Source organism: Pleurodeles waltl, chromosome 1_2 (genome assembly GCF_031143425.1).
Source record: "Pleurodeles waltl isolate 20211129_DDA chromosome 1_2, aPleWal1.hap1.20221129, whole genome shotgun sequence".
In the NCBI taxonomy this organism is placed as follows: Eukaryota; Metazoa; Chordata; class Amphibia; order Caudata; family Salamandridae; genus Pleurodeles; species Pleurodeles waltl.
Window position 1 is genome coordinate 163553154 of NC_090437.1, and position 20485 is coordinate 163573638.

Here is a 20485-nt window from a genome sequence, read left to right on the forward strand (position 1 = left end):
TCTATGTACACGTCATGCTCTTTCTAATATTACTATCAATATTTGACAGTTATCCTAACCTCTCAGTACTCTGAATAGTACAGGTGGTGTATTGTAAGACCATGAAATCTCAAATTTCATTAGGATCCTCACCCACAAGTACCTCCTGTGGCAAGCTTCATCAGACCCTCACTCACCACACCTAGTGTGAGTGGGTGGGCGTAACGCACTTTGCAAGCGGAGCACTCTAAAAAGGGATTATCAGTTAAAATAGCCTGCAATGTCTTCTTTTTTGTCTTCAATCTTGATACCCTTTGGCAAGAACTAGAACTGTGACTGGGTACCAACATCACATTGGAGTCGACATGTTTCAGCCTCACTAAGTGCCTCTAAGGATCAACAATTTCTTCAGGACCAATAAAGATCCAATCCCTGTTCTACTATGGTTACCTAACACCGATCTATAACACTAGTGGTGCAATACACTTACACTCAAAGCACGCATGCTAGAACAGACTGTCCTTCAGGACATTTTCCTCTATCCAGAATGAGAGAAAGGGATAGTTTGTCATTTGTTCGCAATAGGCACCAATCTGTCACATTCAAAGTGCTCCTTTATGCCAAGTGTGTGCATCAAGGCATGCCCACGTTTGTCATTTATTCACAATAGGCACAAATTTGTGCTACATTCAAAGTGCACTAGCATGTGAAGTGTGATCATCCAGAGAACAAAAAAAGGCTAGAAAGTTGGTTAGCTCGGCTAACTGCTGGATTTATGTGGTTTTGTATGTAAAATCTGAACCTAAGTATAACATCCCTATAACATTTTGTTCTCTTTATGGTTTTTGAAAATCTGTTTTCTAACAGTAATCCCTCTAACCCTAGTTTTTGTGTGAATTTCAGTTTTTTTGTTAGTATAAATTGTACTACATTTTGACCCATAATATAAGTTCACTAATAAATTTTCACAAGTTGATAAATATATTTTATTCACGCATTCAAAATGTTTGAAAACTAAAATGTAAGGTAACTTGTAGTCTTTCTATAAATACAATGCACCAGGACATTCGTTGTTCTTTTTAAATTCATTTTATCGATCCATGATTCTGTTAAAAACCAAAAGCATACATTCAATACTAAAACAAATTTAATACAAACCTATGCTAATGCTATTTCCGCAAGTGTATCCCTCCTTGTGTGGATCAATGGGTGACTGAGGGTGTGTAAGTGGGTCTTAGTGGGTGCGATTGGCTGAATGGGGTTTAAGTGATGATGAGTGGAAGTGTGACACTGGGTGTGAGTGAGTGGACGAGTGGCTGTTTGAGGTTGATAACACGTCCAGCCCTTATAAATTACCTGTACCTGGACACGTTGGAGGTCGGTGAACCTTTTAGCCGAGTTGGGCTCTCCTCAACCAAGAATAGTCGGATCACTTGAATCAATAACCAATAACTATTGTAATCGGTACCCAATTAATAAATCGAAACAACACATTAGGAATCAATAAGTTAGTATTTCAACGCACCATGACCTTTCAGTCATGAATAACCACACCAGTTTATTAAAAGTTAATGAGTTTATTTCCCTATATTAACAATGCTAGCACAATGTATATAAGTCTCAAAACCAAATGATATATGTATACGAACATTACTAGCTGTCCATAGCGGCGGAAGAAACGCAATCTACGCAAGATCTGAATTATAATGCACTCAGTTATAGCAATACGAATCACTATAAGCAACTGAATTTGACTAATTTCATACATCGGTCAGCATAACAAGATTTCAATTTAACATGGTGCATCGAATGAAAAACCTCGACTAACCTCTAATTAGCATTGGCATGTGGGGCTTCATGCAAAACAAATTTAGTCAACACAAATTTGGAAAATTTCTAGCTTGGGCCCTATCAAAATAGCAGTTGGTACCTAAAAGGATAAAAACTACAATGCATAATACAATTATCCTTTCATATTTACCAAATACAATCAGCATTCAAGAAAGTCTTCGTCCCTCAGGTACCGGTTCGATCAGCATGGGGCAGATTTCAAAGGGGCAAAGTTAAGGGCAAGTTTCCTTGCAGCAGCAAGGAAAATGGGGCAAAGTTACTGCATGGGCAAGACGGGGCAAATCAAAGTTAGTCTCTAGGGTGAGAATTCTTAGTCTTTCTCTGGAATAGAGAAAAGGGCATCGGGGTGTCGTCCAAGATGGAGTCTGGCATTTGGCTTCAAATTGGCATCAAGGAAAATGGCTGGCTTCTCTTTGTCCGGTAGGTCTAAGTAATAAACATTCCAAATTCTGCAGGGCCTTCCATTGGAGGGTTCATAGGGTGGCTTCAAATTGACCAATGAAGAAATTTCTTTCTACTAGTACTCATTTATGCATACATTGTCCTTGGAGCCTTAGAACACAAGTTGCAACATGGTTTGCCAATTATTTCGGTATCTGTACCCTTATTGTCCGTACCTGCAGAGACTGACCTTGCTTCAAAGGGGATGAAACTGGCCTAGTACGAAACCTTGGAGATAAGTGTATTAGTCATCTCTACTGGAAAAATACAACCTTAAAGTAAGAATATATGTTTTATTAGTTCAAGGAAAAGCCACGCAGTTAGAATTTGAGACCGGGCAACTAGGCCAAAGCCTCTACTAAATTTAAGCTAAGCATAAAACTGTTTAAAAAAGAAATCATGGCACACATTTGCGATTATGACGGATTACTACATTTTTCAATTCTTCATGATTAATAAAGCTCGTTTATAATGATGGCGAACTACCCCGAGGGCACAATTTCCCTCATACATTATTTCCTTTACTAAAATCACACTACATTATACGATTTTGGTTACATGGTATATGAATATATGTTGGACCCTCTTTCTGCGTCATCAATCCCTCCTCTGGTGACTAATTATGTCATCACATCAAATCTACCCACAAATTTTATTCCATTAAAATTCTGTTTAGTGACTTGGCATATCAGTCAACTCCCTCTTCCTTTTCGTTCCCTTTGATTTTTCTCTGTATATTTCGATCATCCTATTTTGTTCTTTCTCTTTTTTCCTTTTATGTCTTGTTTTCAATATTTTGATAGCTTTCCATATTCCCCAAATACCTAATAAACAAATTAATATTATTAATATTCCCTTTACTATTTTCAGTAACAATCCGTTCCAAACGTTGCTGAGCCAATTTCCCACAGAAGCAAATCCCTTTCCAACCTTCTCCCATACTCCTGGTTCTTTCAATTCCTTCAAATCTGTACTTTCGTTAGTTAAATTTGTAAGCATCTTTCTAATCTGCCCACTGCTGTCCGGTATGTATGTACAACAGTGACGTGTACCAAGCATTTTGCAAACGCTGCCATCCTTTGCTAAAAGAATGTCTAAGGCAAGCCGATTTTGAAGTCATAGCTCTTTCTGCAGCAAGTTCAGCATCCATCCGGATTATAGCTCCTGAGAATTTTGTCAGCATGTTATCCACAATAGTAGACAACTTTCGTATTTTAATTGAATTCAATATGACTCCCACTGAAGGAATCAATGCTCCAAATATATCTCCTACCACAGCAGAAGCTGTCTCCCTTTTCTGAACATGATGCGATTCAGACAGCTTTGGGAATTTCTTTAAGTCGTCAAATTGATAAACCTTTGGGAATACTATTCCCAAATAACATCTCCCATACCATCCTTTAGGAAGACGATAATAGGCGTTAAGTCCACAAATATAATATACCCCTGGAATAACTGGGTCTTGTCCATTCAGCATGAACGTCCATTTAGGTTGAAACAAAAACGTATGTTTGCATTCACTCATTCCCACAAAAACCGTGTCATAATATGATTTATGTCGATGTATACAGAATCTCCCCACGTGTAATGTATCTAAAGCTATTTTCCCTTGCGTTTTTATTGCGGCAAAAGCATAGTTATCTACAGATGTCCTCTTATGTAATTCCTTTTCTAATTTCTCCTTCACCTCCTTCCTCCTGTCGTCAGTGTTATCTAAAAAGCTTATCTCCATCCGTGAAAGTAAGCATGTAAGGTTCTCTATGTGCGTGAGCTGTGTGAAAAAGTGACAATGGTTCAAAGAAACCCCTCATCAATTTTATATAATAATCTCTTGCTACTTTACTCAGATACTCTATTATGGGGATATATGCAAATGTAACATCCTGATTGGAATAAAAGTAAGGAATACACTCCTGGCCATAAAATCTGGTCATTATTAAAACTACATGTAATTCCATACGTAAGAGGCATGCTATGGTATGTCACTCCTTCCACTACTGAAGTAGGTATTTGTGTGCACACAACAATCTTTTGCATCCATTGTCTCAACATATTCACTCAATAAGCGATAGAAAACGTTAGACGAAAGTTCCTTCTTATCATGCAGATGTCTTTCGTCTCATTCGAGTTTCTTCAAAGGAGTTAGTTCAGTAGTAGGTTTAGAAGTAGAAGCATCATTCGTCTCTCTCATTCTTTCCATGCATTCCAAGAACTATTTCTACAATGATTAGTACGCATGCGGTTATTAGACCTATACACATGTATTTACAACACTTATGTCCCTGTGTAGTGTAGCCTGTCATGATCTATATAGAATCAGAAAGTTGAAGACACTTTATCAAATCAGATTTGCAAATATATACATAAAGCTGAACGAGTTCAATGTTCACACGGTTTTCTTAAGCAGCTTAGTCTCTTATTGGTTTTAGCAGCTTTGTCTCAAGTTCGGTTTTAAAGTCAATCAGGTTGTCAATGTCTTTATTCGGTAATGTTCATGGAATTTCACCTTTTCAGGTACCAAAGTGTCGTTCTGCTTCTTCGTTCTCAAGACTGAGAGATAGGGATTCGTCTGACCAATCGTTAGTGGCGAAGTATACCCACTCCGGACCAGAATATCTTTTGCTCAGTATTCTTTTCCCTTTCAATTTTGCATCTCCTTTTGATTCTCTCTCGCTGGTACTTTCTTCCTTGGCCAAGTCTTTCTCTTCACTTGGTGTTGCTATTGCGACAGACACTTCTTTTCTTTTCTCTTTCACCTTTGGTCCTTCACTTTCGTTTAATGTTTCTCTGATCCTTAACTTCACTGGCGATATGCTTTGTCTTCGTTTTGCACTGTTTTCACTTGATGGACCTGCAACCGCTTCTGGAGGAGTTTGAACACTTTCACTCTGTCCTGTCTTGTCTTCTCCCTCTAGGAGGTCAATCAGGTTTTCCTTTTCTTTTCCTGTATCGTCTGCTTCTGGGAAAGCACTCCTCTGATCAGGCTCTCCTACTCCTCCACCTGTCTCGGGCTCTTTGTCACCTTCACCGGTCTCAGGCTCTTTGTCACCTTCAGGACCTTCGTCACTTCCTGAGGCTTCTCCTCGGTCCTCCTCAAATGAATCAATTGCTTCTTCCTCAGAAAATATCTCTCCTTCCTCTATTTCTACCTGTTCGCCTCCAGGTTCTCTTTGCTCTGTCTTGGTGCCTGGTACTCTCTTGTCAGACACTGGCGATTTCAACGCTTCAACTTCCTCTTCTGTGGGGCACGTCACCCTTTTCGTGTGACTGGCGTGAATCCAGTTGGGAACTCCTGCACACTTCACAGCAGTGGTAGTTGTCAGAATCACTTGGAAAGGTCCTTTCCAACAGGGTTCCAGACACGACTTCCTCACGTGCTTCTTTATCACGACCCAGTCACCTGCTTTCAGGGCGTGTCCTGGACCTTGGATCGGTGGCAAGGTGGTTGCCTCCACCTGGTGAGAGAGAGTGCACCACATCAGCTAGACCTTTGCAGTAGTCTAACATCATATCATCTGTAATATTCAAAAGCGCATTTGCAGGAACTGCTGAAAGTCTCATGGCTCTTCCCATGAGGATCTCGTGCAGGGACAGTCCAGTCTTTTTATCAGGGGTGTTTCTCATTGACATTAACACCAAGGGCAATGCGTCAGGCCATTTTAAGTTTGTTGATGCACATATTTTCGCCATTCTCGATTTCAATGTGCCATTCATTTGCTCCACTAGTCCTGATGCTTCAGGGCGGTAACTACAATGCAACTTTAGCTCAATGTTCAGCGCTGCACAAAGTAATTTTATTACTTCGTTATTGAAGTGACTTCCCCTATCTGATTCTAAGGAGATCGGGAATCCGAAACGTGGTATTAACTCTCTCAAGAGTAGTTTTGCAACTGTGAGACTGTCATTTCTGCGTGTAGGATATGCTTCAATCCAGTGACTAAAAATACACACAATCACCAACACATACTTCAAGCCTCCATGCACAGGCATCTCAAAGTCCATTTACATCCTGCTGAAGGGACCCCCCGCTCTTCCAATGTGGCTCAAATTTACTACTGTTCCCTTCCCTGCGTTCATTTGTTGGCAAATGACGCAACAATGGCAAACTGCTTCAGCAACTTGACGGAATTTGGGGTTAAACCAATCAGTTTTAAATAGTCTAACCATGGCATCCCTTCCAAGATGGGCTTGTCCATGGTAGAATCTGGCTAACTGTGTCAAAGGACTGTTTGGCAGAACCCATTTCCCTTCACTTGAAACCCATAAATCATCTAGTTTCTTTACACATTGCGATTTGGTCCATGAGAGTTTCTCATCTTCACTAACATCGTTCTGTAAGGACTTCAATTCATCCATTGTATCTACAACCTTTAGAGCTAAAGCTTCACTTGGTTCAAGTTCTGGCTCATTTATCAGGTTCCATTCATCTCTGAGCAATATACAGTTCAATGCGCAAAACCTTGCGACTTGATCTGCATATCCATTTCCCAAAGAAACAGTCTTGTGATTTCGAGTGTGCGCTGCATTTTACCACTGCTACTTCTCCTGGTAACTGGATGGCATGTAACAATTCTTATTCTTTCACCATTTTTCACTGGTCATCCTGAAGAGGTCATGAAGCCTCTTTGTGACCACAACTGTCCAAAATCATGCACTATTCCAAATCCGTACTGGCTGTCGGAGTAAATGGTGACTTTCATTAATGCGGAAAGTTGGCAGGCTCTAGTAAGTGCTACCAGTTCCGCTACCTGTGCAGACTAAACTCCTTGAAGCCAAGATGCTTCCAGAACATCTGTTATTGTACATACAGCATATCCTGCTTTCAATATTCCCAGTGCATCTCTTAAACATGAACCATCAACAAAAATAACTTGATCATTTTCTTCTAATCGGGTATCTTTGATGTCAGGTCTTGGTTTTGTGCAAAATTCAGTCACCTGAAGACAGTCGTGCTCGATGTCTTCAGCGTTCTCAATTTCAGCACTTTCACTGGGAAACAAGGTTGCCGGATTCAACATAGTGCACCATTTCAGCTGCACATTAGGTGATCCCAGAATTATTGTTTCATACCTTGTGAGCCTAGCACCAGTCATGTGCTGTGTTCGGGAACGTGTCAAAAGTATCTTGACTGAGTGAGGGACCATGACTGTTAAAGGGTGTCCTATCACTATTCCTTCACTTTGTGTTAAGCTGATACCAACTGCAGCTATGGCACGCAAGCACCCTGGCAGTGCTTCTGCAACCGGATCCAAAGTAGCTGAAAAATATGCTACTGGTCTGTTTACGCCACCGTGGGCTTGAGTCAAGACAGACAAGGAACATGCATCACGTTCATGACAAAACAATGTAAAAGGCTTTGTGTAATCAGGCATGCCTAAAGCTGGAGCCCTGCACATGCACTCCTTTAATTCAATAAAAGCATCCATCTCCTCTCCTTTCAGCTTTTTCATCCAGCACATCTTTCTGGGTCAGTTTCAGTAAAGGTTTTGCTAGATTTGAGAAATTGGGAATCCATTGGCAACAGTAGCTCACCATTCCCAAAAACGTTCTCACCTATTCTCGTCTTCGGTGGACTCATTTGAAGTACACTTGTTGTTCTTTCATAATTCTTCTTGACACTCTCTCTATTTGGTGACCCAAATATTTCACTTTCCTCTGGCAGAACTGCAATTTTGAAGGGGACACTGTGTCCGTTCCTCCCCAAATGGTTCAATAGGGCAATGGTGTCAGCGGTAGTCATTTTCTGTCTTAGATGCGATCAGCAAATCGTCAATGTACTGTACCAGGGTTGATTCAAATGGTAACTCCAACGATTCCAAATCTTTCTTTAGAATCTGATTGAAAATTGATGGTGACTCCGAAAACCCTTGAGGAATTCGACACCAACTGTAGACCCTGTCTAGGAATTTGAAGCAAAAGAGAAATTGGCTGTCCTCATGAAGAGGCACAGAAAAGAACGCTTGTGATAAGTCTGACTGAGAACCACTCCGCATCACAGGGAACTTGAAACATTATCACAGCTGGATTCGGTACTACGGGACAACATTTAACTATTATGCCATTTATTTTCCTCAAATCCTGAACAATCCGGACCTTTCCACTTGGTTTTATTAGTCTCATGATTGGTGAGTTACATGGACTACTTAACACCTCTTTCAGTACTCCCTGTTTTACAAACTCATCAATGAGTTGGGCGACTTTCATGAGGGTGTCTTGCGCCATATGGTATTGTGGGGTCTGGGGAAAAGTTACATTGGGTTTTACAGTCACTTTCACTGGTTCCACTCCTTTGACCAATCCTACTTCTTTCCCTGTCATATCCCACACTTCCTTTCCGACTGTTTCCTGTAACTCAGCAGGAATATCTGCTTCAGTGAGCATGGGATAAAGAGTAATCAGGGGATACTCTTAATCGACAGTTTCCACTTCATCCCCTCCTACACTGTCCTCTTCTTCCCCATCACTATTTGTCTGTATTTTAATTCCATCATTTGAACACATAATCAAACACCCCAAGTTACACAATAAGTCTGTACCCAATAGTGATATCGGGCTTGTCACACACCACATTTTTATGTGACCCTTGATAGTTACCAATTCTGACCTGCACTGGATCTATGATTGGGTTTGTCAGATACCTATTTGCCACTCCCACTACTCGAACTGTTCTCCCTGAAAGTGATAGATTTGGTACTTCGATGCTCCTAACAGTAGAGCGTGTAGTTCCTGTGTCAACCAAGAGGGAAACGCGGTGACCCATAACTCTTCCCTCCACATAGGGACCCTTTTGATCAACTTCCAAAGATGCTGCAAGCATACAATTTCCCTCCTCATCTGAACTTTCACTCTCCCATGCATCGTTTATTCCATTCTCACTATGTAACGGGAATTGGTGCACTGTGTCACTTTGGTTCATTCCTTGACCCGCGACCTGTTGAGGAAGCATTACTTGTTGCTGATTCATTGGTGCTAACGGTATTTGCATTTGCTGATTAGGTACCATAGGAAACTGCTGTTGCATTGGCTGCAACTGTGCCATTTGCACACAGGGCATTTGCACCTGTTGCGGTTGCATGGGTTGTAAATCCTGCATCTGATTTACATTATTTTGATAATTTGGATTTGGACCTCTCAATTTCGGTCCTCTCATTTTCTGAAATGCATTGACATCATTTTGCTGACCTACACCTTCCTGCACAATCATTGGGCACTCCCGTTTCCAATGCCCGACGATTCCGCACGTGTGACATGGCATCACCTTCATTGCCTGTATACCATTTGGAATCATAAAAGTATTTAAATCAGGACCATTATTCACAAAACCTCCTCGGCCTCTGCCTCTCATCTGCGGCTGAAACATAACATTTCCCTGCTGTTGCTGCTGTGGCATCTGTTGAAAACCTTGCAAACCTGTCTGAGCTGCTCTAAGCTGCATCACCATCACCTTTTCTTTCAACCTTTTCTGCTTTATCTCAATCTCATCACTGCAGTATTTTGCATAGTTCAACACTTCATCGATCGATTTTGACTGCCAACAAATCAAATGTGTTTTAATCATCTGGCTGATTTCGGGTCTCAACCCTTCCACAAATCTGAACACAAAATGGAGCATGTCCTTTGCCTCAATCATTTCCGTACCACTGTAATTTTTAAACGCTTTCAACAATCTCTCATAGTACGCATGTATTGACTCTTCAACCTCTTGCGCTGTTATGTCAGTCCTCTGCCAATCCACATTTTTCGACGCAACCTTGGTCTTCAAGTGCTCAATCACCTTATGGTATAAACTCATTACCGTAGGTGAGGGTGCACCTTTGTCCCTGTCTTTCTGGTTCACTCGTCTGCCAACCTACAGCCCTTTTACAATCTTCCCACAAATCTGCCGGAACCACAATTTCAAATAAGGTATTCAGGTCTTCCCAGAGACATTTTGCGAGTTTCACAAATCTATCTGTTTGTTGATACCACTCGATCGGTTTCCCTCTATTAATTTAGGGAAATCATCCGTAAAGGATTGAATATCACACCTGTGCCATGGTACATGTACAAGTTTTCCCCCTGCTGTTTCTCTCATTGGCAACATGGTTATCAGGTTGTCATTCTGTTGTGTTTTTTCATTCCGATCTGGGGTATTTTCCTTCTTTTTGTCCTTTTTCTTAACCTATCTACTTTCCCACTTGTCTAAACATCTTCAGACCTGCTTGCTCTGCAGTATCTTCTTAAGGTGTGTTTTCATCCCTGCAGATCTCATGTGTTCAAAGTCTTTTGTCTCAAAGTCTAGCCTGTAACTTCTGCTCAAGTGTTTGGTCTTACCTATATCGATCTTGTTTCTGTCTTCAGTTTCTTGTAACTTCTTATGTATGCTGCTTACTTCTCTTGTAATCCTAGGGAACATGTACCTCAGCTCTTCTGTGTATGATTCTAATCTGTTTAAACCCATCATTCCCTCTACTAGTTCATTTGCTTCCATGCCCAATCTTATTTTATTCAGGTACTCTTCTCCCTTCCCGCTGGATGTACTCTGTGGGGAGTTCAGACTGTTGAACCATTGTGTTAGCTGTTGTGCGTTCAGACCCATCAATGTAGCACTTACATCAACTGCTACTGATGGTTGCTGCAACGTTTCAGTCTTTGAAGTTAACGGTACTAATAGTGGTGGATTTGACCTTACCACAGTCGACGGAGCACAAATTGGAATCGGACTAAATTCCGACAAGGACCCAGATCCATTTGGCAGTGTCGCTATCGGAGTCGTTTCTGGAGTGTTTTCTATGCATCTTCTCCCTGTCCCACTTTGTATCACTACGCCTTGGTCGCATACGTTTGGGTTTGCCTGTATGTACAATGGTACCAGCGGACCTACAGTGATAGGCAGAGATATTGCGTCTGGATTCTGTCTGTTCCCCGAATTCTGTGGCATGTTAATCCCCACATTATGGATCATCATTGCTGGCATACCTAACTGGTTCTCTGTTACTAGAGTATACCTCGGCACTTCTTGTGCCTGCTTTTGAGGCATCAAAAATTGTTGATTCGGCTTGAATCAATGTCGGTCTTTGATAATTTTGTCCTCCCTGCGCCATTAAATCAGAAGTCACTCCCATGTTATGCTCATCACAGCAGTGCCTTTGAACCTGTGGCTGATAATTATCAACAGGTTTCAATTTAGGCACGTCAGGATATAGTCTCTGAATTTGTGGTGAGAAAGGCATATCGGAACTGCCCTGCCTCTGGGATATTCTCAAATTCGGTGTTACATTACCCTGTATTGGTTCTAGAGGGGCAGTACTAATGCTGGAGCCTTTTTCGCTTTCCTCATATGGTGGCGGGCGATCATTCAGCAATTGTATAATGAACTCCTCATCGTCTGACCTTTTTGAGTTTCTGTACTCTCTATCTCTGGACTGGCTCCTGTTCGTCTTATAGGTAGCTTTCCTTCCTTCCGTCTCTGCTTCATCAGTAATTGCTGGAAACAATTTAATCTCCTGCAATACATCTGATCTCCAAACCTTTTGTGTGCTATCCCATCTAGCATCCGCTAGTGTCTTTTCTACCTTTCTTATTCCTGTCTCAAATTTCTTTTGTTGTTGGTTTCTAGCTATTAGCTCCCAAATTGCTAGTGCCTCAAACTGTGCTGGTCTTGGAGGCACTTTCATGTTGTATACCGCAAATCTTAGATTTTCCAAAACCCTTAGATTAAACGACCCATGGATAGGGCACGCTACACTTCCATGCTTCTCTGTTAATTTGCACCATTGCTTCAGCCAAAGACATGGTGCTACACCCTTTTCTTCAATCATGATGTAAGCTGGTGTACCCTCAGGCGGTGTTTCTTCTCCTACATTTGCTTTAATATAAACATCTCCCCTCATGGCACTCTTAAATGCTTTGAAAAATGTAATCTTTCTGTCTTTTATTTTTCTAAAATATGTAATCAATAAGTGACTTTAATTCCCAGAATACTCTTCGCTTGCCTTCCCCTCCCCCCACCAATTGCGCTTCACCGACTGTGTCTAATCCGTGCGCGACCCTTCTCACCGACCAACCTATCCCAGTGCGGCTCCTAGTGACGTCACCCTTACACACTGCGGCTGACAAAGTCCCGCGGCTTGTCCTCCTTCATTCAGCTTCACTCAAAACTAATTTCTGCAATGTATCGCGAGCACTAATCAAAAGAAGAAAACAAATCTGTCAGTTTACTACAGGAAGGGTAATACAATAGCTTCAGAAACCTTAGGGATTTTTTGCTAGCCTCGGCAGTTATTCCATCTTTCTCAGTTTCCCGCTTTCGCAAGTAAAATTTGACCCGCAAACTTTACCCTCAACTGATCAATGAACTATTCTAGCGCACCTTAGAATTCGTCAAATCTCAAAGTCGAAAATTTTCTTTCATTCCTCAATATTCATACCGACTTGTTGACCACGCCTGATCAACCTATTAAACCGAACAGATCACAACATCAAACAAGTGTCTCATACACTTTTCAACATACTCCGGAGTCTCTTGACCTCGCAGGGCCCGTTTCAACATCAACAACCACGTGGGCAATTTTTCCTGCACAAAGCGCTACACACATATGAAGTTCGATGACTTCCCTAACCTCACACTTTGGAGTAACACTCCTCTAAAATTTCAACTGGAGTTCGTAACCCCTCCTAAAATCCTCACAAACTTCACAATTAATCTGCGGCAATTAGCTATGCAAGCGCAAAACCCTAACTTCACTCATACCGTCACTAGAAACGCCAAAAACATTCTCACACCTCCATGTCCTCCATTCGCAAGCTCCGAGATTCCGGGAAAGTCATTGGGGACTTAGGGCATCATCATCTCTTTAACTTGTTTTATCAAAGAAAATTCTAACTTAACTCAGTCTATTGTTTGGATTGGGTCCCAAAGGGCGAAACCATCAATCTCTGCTACCATCTGCTGATAACGCGTCCAGCCCTTATAAATTACCTGTACCTGGACATGTTGGAGGTTGGTGAACCTTTTAGCCGAGTTGGGCTCTCCTCATCCTAGAATAGTCGGATCACTTGAATCAATAACCAATAACTATTGTAATCAGTACTCAATACTCCATTAATAAATCGAAACAACACATTAGGAATCAATAACAGTTAGTATTTCAACGCACCATGACCTTTCAGTCATGAATAACCACACCAGTTTATTAAAAGTTAATGAGTTTATTTCCCTATATTAACAATGCTAGCACAATGTATATAAGTCTAAAAACCAAATGATATATGTATACGAACATTACTAGCTGTCCATAGCGGCGGAAGAAACACAATCTACGCAAGATCTGAATCATAATGCACTCAGTTATAGCAATACAAATCACTAATATGAGCAACTGAATTTGACTAATTTCATACATCGGTCAGCATAACAAGATTTCAATTTAACATGGTGCATCCAATGAAAAACCTCGACTAACCTCTAATTAGCATTGGCATGTGGGGCTTCATGCAAAACAAATTTAGTCAACACAAATTTGGAAAATTTCTAGCTTGGGCCCTATCAAAATAGCAGTTGGTACCTAAAAGGATAAAAACTACAATGCATAATACAATTATCCTTTCATATTTACCAAATACAATCAGCATTCAAGAAAGTCTTCGTCCCTCAGGTACCGGTTCGATCAGCATGGGGCAGATTTCAAAGGGGCAAAGTTAAGGGCAAGTTTCCTTGCAGCAGCAAGGAGAATGGGGCAAAGTTACTGCAAGGGCAAGACTGGGCAAATCAAAGTTAGTCTCTAGGGTGAGAATTCTTAGTCTTTCTCTGGAATAGAGAAAAGGGCATCGGGGTGTCGTCCAAGATGGAGTCTGGCATTTGGCTTCAAATTGGCATCAAGGAAAATGGCTGGCTTCTCTTTGTCCGGTAGGTTTAAGTAATAAACATTCCAAGTTCTGCAGGGCCTTCCATTGGAGGGTTCATAGGGTGGCTTCAAATTGACCAATGAAGAAATTTCTTTATACTAGTACTCATTTATGCATACATTGTCCTTGGAGCCTTGGAACACAAGTTGCAACATGGTTTGCCAATTATTTCGGTATCTGTACCCTTATTATCCGCACCTGCAGAGACTGACCTTGCTTCAAAGGGATGAAATCGGCCTAGTACGAAACCTTGGAGATAAGTGTATTAGTCATCTCTACTGGAAAAATACAACCTTAAAGTAAGAATATATGTTTTTAGTTCAAGGAAAAGCCACGCAGTTAGAATTTGAGACCGGGCAACTAGGCCAAAGCCTCTACTAAATTTAAGCTAAGCATAAAACCGTTTCAACAAAAAATCATGGCACACATTTGCGATTCTGACGGATTACTAAATTTTTCAATTCTTCCTGATTAATAAAGCTTGTTTATAATGATGGCGAACTACCCCGAGGGCACAATTTCCCTTGTACATTTCCTTTACTAAAATCACACTACATTATACGATTTTGGTTACATGGTATATGAATATATGTTGGACCCTCTTTTTCTGCGTCCTCAAGGTTGTGGGGGTCTGTGAGTGGGAGTATACTATTTTTAATTGGGTCTGGATCTGCGAATCCACTGCGGAGCCCACAAGACTACAGTTTTTGACAATTTCTTGCCCATAAGGGGTCCCTCAGACACCCCTCCACCAGTCCCATGGGGTCAGGGTACCTCTACCCTGATCCCTCCTATCACTTCAGAATGTTTTCGCCCCGTGGAAACTGACACCCGATGCACTAAATGATGGCTGCAACTTGTCTCTCAGGTTGCAAACAACCAGTCACAGCATTGTTTTTGGCACGTGGATCCGCAGATACCCCACGGTGGATCTGCGTCTTTGGATATACATAAATCTTTGTACCTTAACTCAGTTTACTGAACAGATTTACACCAAATTACAAAAAGCATGTTTATAGACCAAGATTTAGCTTTCTTCCATATTTGGTGTAATTACTTTTAGCAGTTTGGGCTGTAGTCATGCCTAAAATCCTTATGGGAAACAGCATGGAGAAAAGTGTTTTGGGACCCTCCCTTTTACTCAGCCCCTGCTTGATATATCACCCCAAATCATTCCAGGCAGCACAAAAGTTATTAGAAAATTAAAAAACACTCTTCCTCTGGAAACTAGGTCCTAACTAGAACTACTCCCTGACTGCTAGTAGTGTGCATGTATATGTGTGTGTGTATATGTATATGTATGTATATGTGTACATATATGTGTGTGTGTGTGTGTGTGTGTATATATATATGTGTGTGTGTGTGTGTGTGTGTGTGTATTATACACTATACACACAGTAGTTACTCTATAATTCTAGTTAAGGTGACAAGAGGTTTTCTATTTTTTTTTTTTGTCCCTTAATAGCATTGCACCAGTTTTCCAAATGTGTGTGGATCTTAGCAGACCTGCTGTCCTGTTTCATTGTCAGAGTACTGAATGTTTCACTGCATTTGGTCAAAAGGGGGGGGTCCCCAAACCTCTATTATACATAGACTATTGTTGATGTATAGGGATTTATAAAGTGCGCAGCTACTCGGTGTCCCAGTGCTCTGGAGTGGAGTAAAAAGAAAGAAGTGGGGGCTACTGAACAAAATGACACGTTTTTAGTTTTTTCCTGAACAATCCATCATCCTTATCTGAAAGTTCTAAAAGCAATTTGTTCCAGCATACTGGCCCCAAGAAGGAAATAGAAAGCCCGTCGGCCTTAGCGAGGTGAATCCTAGGAATTTCGGCCATGAAATCATTAGCAGAATGCAGGTTTCTCGAAGAGATGTAATAGGAGATCCTAGAGGACAGGGAGTTACGCCCAGAAGGATGAAGCCCTTTGCGAATCAGATTGGAAATCTTGAACAATATCTGCTTATTCACAGGAAGCCAGTGCACATTTTAAATGCGAAGAAATATGCTCCCTTCTGGGTAGACTGACAGCAGGCCTAGCGGCGGCTTGCTGTAGTCACCAGTTATTGCCGCAGGCCTGCATATAGACCATTGGCATAGTCCAGCCTGGACATCACCAAGACCACATCCTTGTTGGGACCGAGAGGAGGTGCATGAATTTATCTACCATGCACAGGATGCCAGAGCACAAGCCCACCAGAGTTGATTTGATTAAAAAAAAAAAAGACAACGTTTTGTCAAATTTGACCTCCAATTGCTTTACTAGTTTCACTCTGGTATTGGGTGGGGAAGCTCTCTGGCCAGTGAACTTCCAGCTTCAGGTCAACATTGTATCCTACCCTGAACTTTTCAGTATTACACTTCAATTTATTAAGGCTCATCCAGCAGAAAAGCAGCAAAAAGAGTTAATACCATCCTGTTCTATTGGCTCCCCCCTTGCCAAAGGAAAAAAAAACAATCTGCCATTAGCATGAGATACCACTTTGGCCCTAAACAATTCAACCAAGTCACCAAGGGGAGACTTACAGATATTAAACATTGTGGGACTTGGGGCCGAGCCCTGGGCGACTCCTGCTGAGACACTTTAACAGCCAGAGACATAAGGAGGTAGCCACACTTCTTGGCTCCTTTATTCAAGGAAAGATTTCATACACTTCCAGGTGTTCTCTAATGGCAATCTCCTGAAAGTGGACAAAAAGCTTATAATGCGTGTCAAGTGTATTTCGCATAGCACAAAAATGGCCAGTCTGAATTTTCTGAAATTTAGCAGCATTAGGTATTAGGGTGTGCAGATGATTCTTTTGGGTACTGTAAGTAGAGTATTTCAGTTATAAGGGTTTTAAAACTTAGAGATAGCTTGTAGCACAATACTAATAAAAGTAGCATGGAAGCCCCCGTTCTCCCCCCCCCCCCCAGCCCCCCCCCAAAAAAAAAACTAGACTGCATATGTAAAGTTTAAAATTTACTACATGGGCAACTGAAAGACCAATTTGATAGACTTCTAGTTGCAGATTCCTTACCTTAGAATTTCCCCCAGGCGTCAGACTAGATCCAGAGATTATTTTTTTTTCTTTGAGCAATACCCTTGCCTGTCAGTAGGTGGTGTCGGTCGACTCCGCAGGCGTCGTTGGCATAGTAATTGCCGTGATGACGTCAGGAGTAGTACATAGACTCCGCTTCAGTGCAGTGACATCAGTTCTTTTCTTTCTGCGCCACTCCGGAGAGAGCTACCCTGATCTTTTGACCTACTTTGACCCTTTTGTCGAGTTTTTGGTGAGTTTTTTATTTTTTTTGTGCATCGAGGGATGTCCCTGAAGACGGGTTTCAAACCGTGCGCGATCAGTCACTGCATGTCAGTGGCAGATCTGCATCAGGTCTGTTTGTGGTGCCTGGAGCGCGACCATGACCCGAAGTTGTGCTCGGCGTGCCAGGCCATACACCCGAAGGCCTTGAGGGGGTGGTCCCTCAAGCATATGGTGGCCCAGCGCTCAACTCCACATAGGTCAAGGTCTTGCTCGAGGGGAAGGTCGCGAGACTCGTCACGGAGCCACCACCATTCTTCTTCCTCAAAGTATTTGGGTCAAGGTAAGTCTAAGAGATCCTGTCACCCTTTGACTTCACCCCATCACTCGGCTGATACAACGCGGGAGGAGCATCAACGCTTGGACTCTGCCTTCAGAGCCTGCTTCTAGGTCTGCTCTGCACTTCCTTGAGTTTCCGGGAGCTCGAACGACCCCTGCCCAATTAAAGGAGTTATGAGATCATGCGCCTCATTTTTGTGCAGGCTGACCCCGATACAGTGCCTTTGGGCCCAAGGGGTTTGGCCAGGGGCCTTCAGGTTCCATGCCGGCGGGTCTTGCTCCGGCCCCTGCGGTCCCCTCTGGATCTGCTCTCTGATCCATGCCGGTCATACTATTGAGGCCTTCCCCGGTTCTGGTTTGATTGACGCTCCCAACGTTGTTGGTGCCCACCATCGACATCGACCTGATCCTCATTGATGACGGAGTCAGACCAGCGTCGGCCAACGCCACCTCCTTCGGTGGGGCCTATTCACCCCAGGTTGGATTCTGACCCTTTTTCTTATGTGTACGAATTCGGGGAAGGATTGGTGGGGTCTCTGGACCCTTATGAATACCAGGATGACCCTAACTTGGATTGGGCCCAGGAGTTGGGTGAGGCCAGTGGCCTGGACACTTCTCCAGACGCTGACATGCTGTCTCCTCCTACCGTGTCTACGACGGAGGGAGTGACTTATTCCATGGTGGTCAGTAGGGTGGCCTTGAGCTGCCTACTGTTCAGGCCGGGTCTAAACTCCTGACGGAGGTGCTTCCACATCTCAGCCTCTTCTGCCATTCAATGAAGCCCTCACCAATGTCCTATTGGTTAATTGGTCCAGACCCATCACAGGGGCTCCTATGAACAGGACTATCTCACACCATCAGCCTGCCCCGAATGACCCTAAAGTCCTGTCCAAACACCCCATGCCTGAGAGCCTTGTCATCCAGGCATCCTTTTCTCGGGCACATACCCTTCCGCACCCTCAGATAGGGAATCAAAAAGGCTGGAACAATTTGGGAAGATGTTTTCTTCCTCCAGTCTTGAGCTGCGGTCAGTAAACACCACATGTCTTTTGGGCCACTATACCCACTTCCTGTGGGATATGGTCACGCAAGTTCTACCGCAGATATCCGAGGAGGCCCATGTTATTGTCTCGCAAGCTGTCACCGATGGGGGAGATACAGCAAAGTTCACAATCAGATGTGGGCTGGACACGACTGGCTCTCTAAGTAGATCGGTTGCGACGACTGTGGCCTTGAGGCGCCACACCTGGTTGAGTACTTCTGTTTTTTTTTTGGAGGATGTCCAACAGACTCTTATGGGCATGCCTTTTCATGGTTCCCGTCTCTTTGAAGACAAGGTAGACTTTGTTTTGGAGAAGTTAAGGAACTCTCGGCCACGGAATGGGCTCCCTGTCGTGTCCCAATCCCAGCCACCCATGCTGTTCAGCTGCTTTGCGGCTGGGGACGCAGAAACTCAAGTGGGGCAGGGAACCAGAGGTCTGCCCAGTCCACCTCCGCCCCTGCAGCAGCCTCCAAATCCTCCGAGTACGTCTACTCATTCCGGTCCGTTTGGCGGCAGGATTCGCCATCACATGCCCCACTGGGAATCAATCACTAAAGACAGGTACGTTTTGCACATGGTTCGAAGGGGCTACTCCCTCTCCTTCGAATCTGCCCCACCAGCCATGCTTCCATCAGTCTGCCATAGTCCAGAGGATCATTTAGCACTTCAACGCCAGGAAGCTGCGTCTCGCTTGGCTAGGAGAGCCATAGAGAAGGTCCCTGCACCAGAAGTAGGTTGTGTTTATTCCCGCTACTTTCTGGTGCCCAAAAAAAGACAAGGGCTTGCGTCCTATCCTAGACCTTCAGGACCTCAATCTCTTCCTCAAGGAGAAATTCAAAATGCTCACCCTGGCTCAGGTCCTTTCTGCCTTTGGACCCAGGAGACTGGATGGTAGCATTGGACTTGTAGGATGCTTATTTCCACATTCCCATCCTGCCTGGCCAGTCCTTACCTAAGATTCGTGGCAGGCCATGAGCACTTTCAATTTACCGTGCCCCCCCCCCCCCCCCCCCCCCCCCCTTATGGCCGTGCCAGTGCCCCTCGGGTGTTCACGAAAGTGATGGCGGTGGTTGCAGCTAATCTGCACAGGTTGGGGGGGGTTTCAGTCTTCCCCCTACCTCAAAGACTGGCTGTTGAAGGCAGACTTGCTCCAGAAAGTCGGCTCCCACATTCAGACTACAGCAAACCTCCTGCACATGCTGGGGTTCACTATAAATGTGCTGAAGTCACACCTTACTCCCTCTCAGATACGGACTTTCACCTGAGCTGTTTTGGAGCCTATTCTCCCGAAAAGTGAGTCCAAGATATTCAGGCTATGATTCTGCTCTTTCAGCCTCTCTTGGGTTTTGGTGTGACTGAGTCTGAGGCTACTGGGCCTCATGGCCTCCTGCATTCTGCTAGTGACGCATACTAGATGGCATATGCTGGCTCTGCAGTGGGACTTGAAGTTCCAGTGGGCGCAGCATCAGGGAAATCGCTTCGACACGGTCCAGATCTTGGAGGAGACTGCAAAAGACCTGCTGTGGTGGCTTTCTAATCTGCATTGGGTCCACGGCAGATCCCCCTCCTTTCCCCAGCCAGATCTATCCATAGTGACAGATGCGTAACTTCTGGGATGGAGCACCACATGGAAGAGGCAGCGATCAGAGGTCTCTGACTGAGTCTGGGCTCCATATCAATCTTCTGGAGCTTCGGGTAATCAGGCCT

General features: G+C 43.3%; 1 protein-coding gene across 1 annotated transcript in view; it reads left to right on the forward strand.

The window, feature by feature from the left end:
* The window catches only part of LOC138298467 (low-density lipoprotein receptor-related protein 2-like), a 1267625-nt gene that overhangs the window by 449973 nt on the left and 797167 nt on the right, over window positions 1-20485 (forward strand). The gene's annotated exons all lie outside the window — the stretch shown is intronic.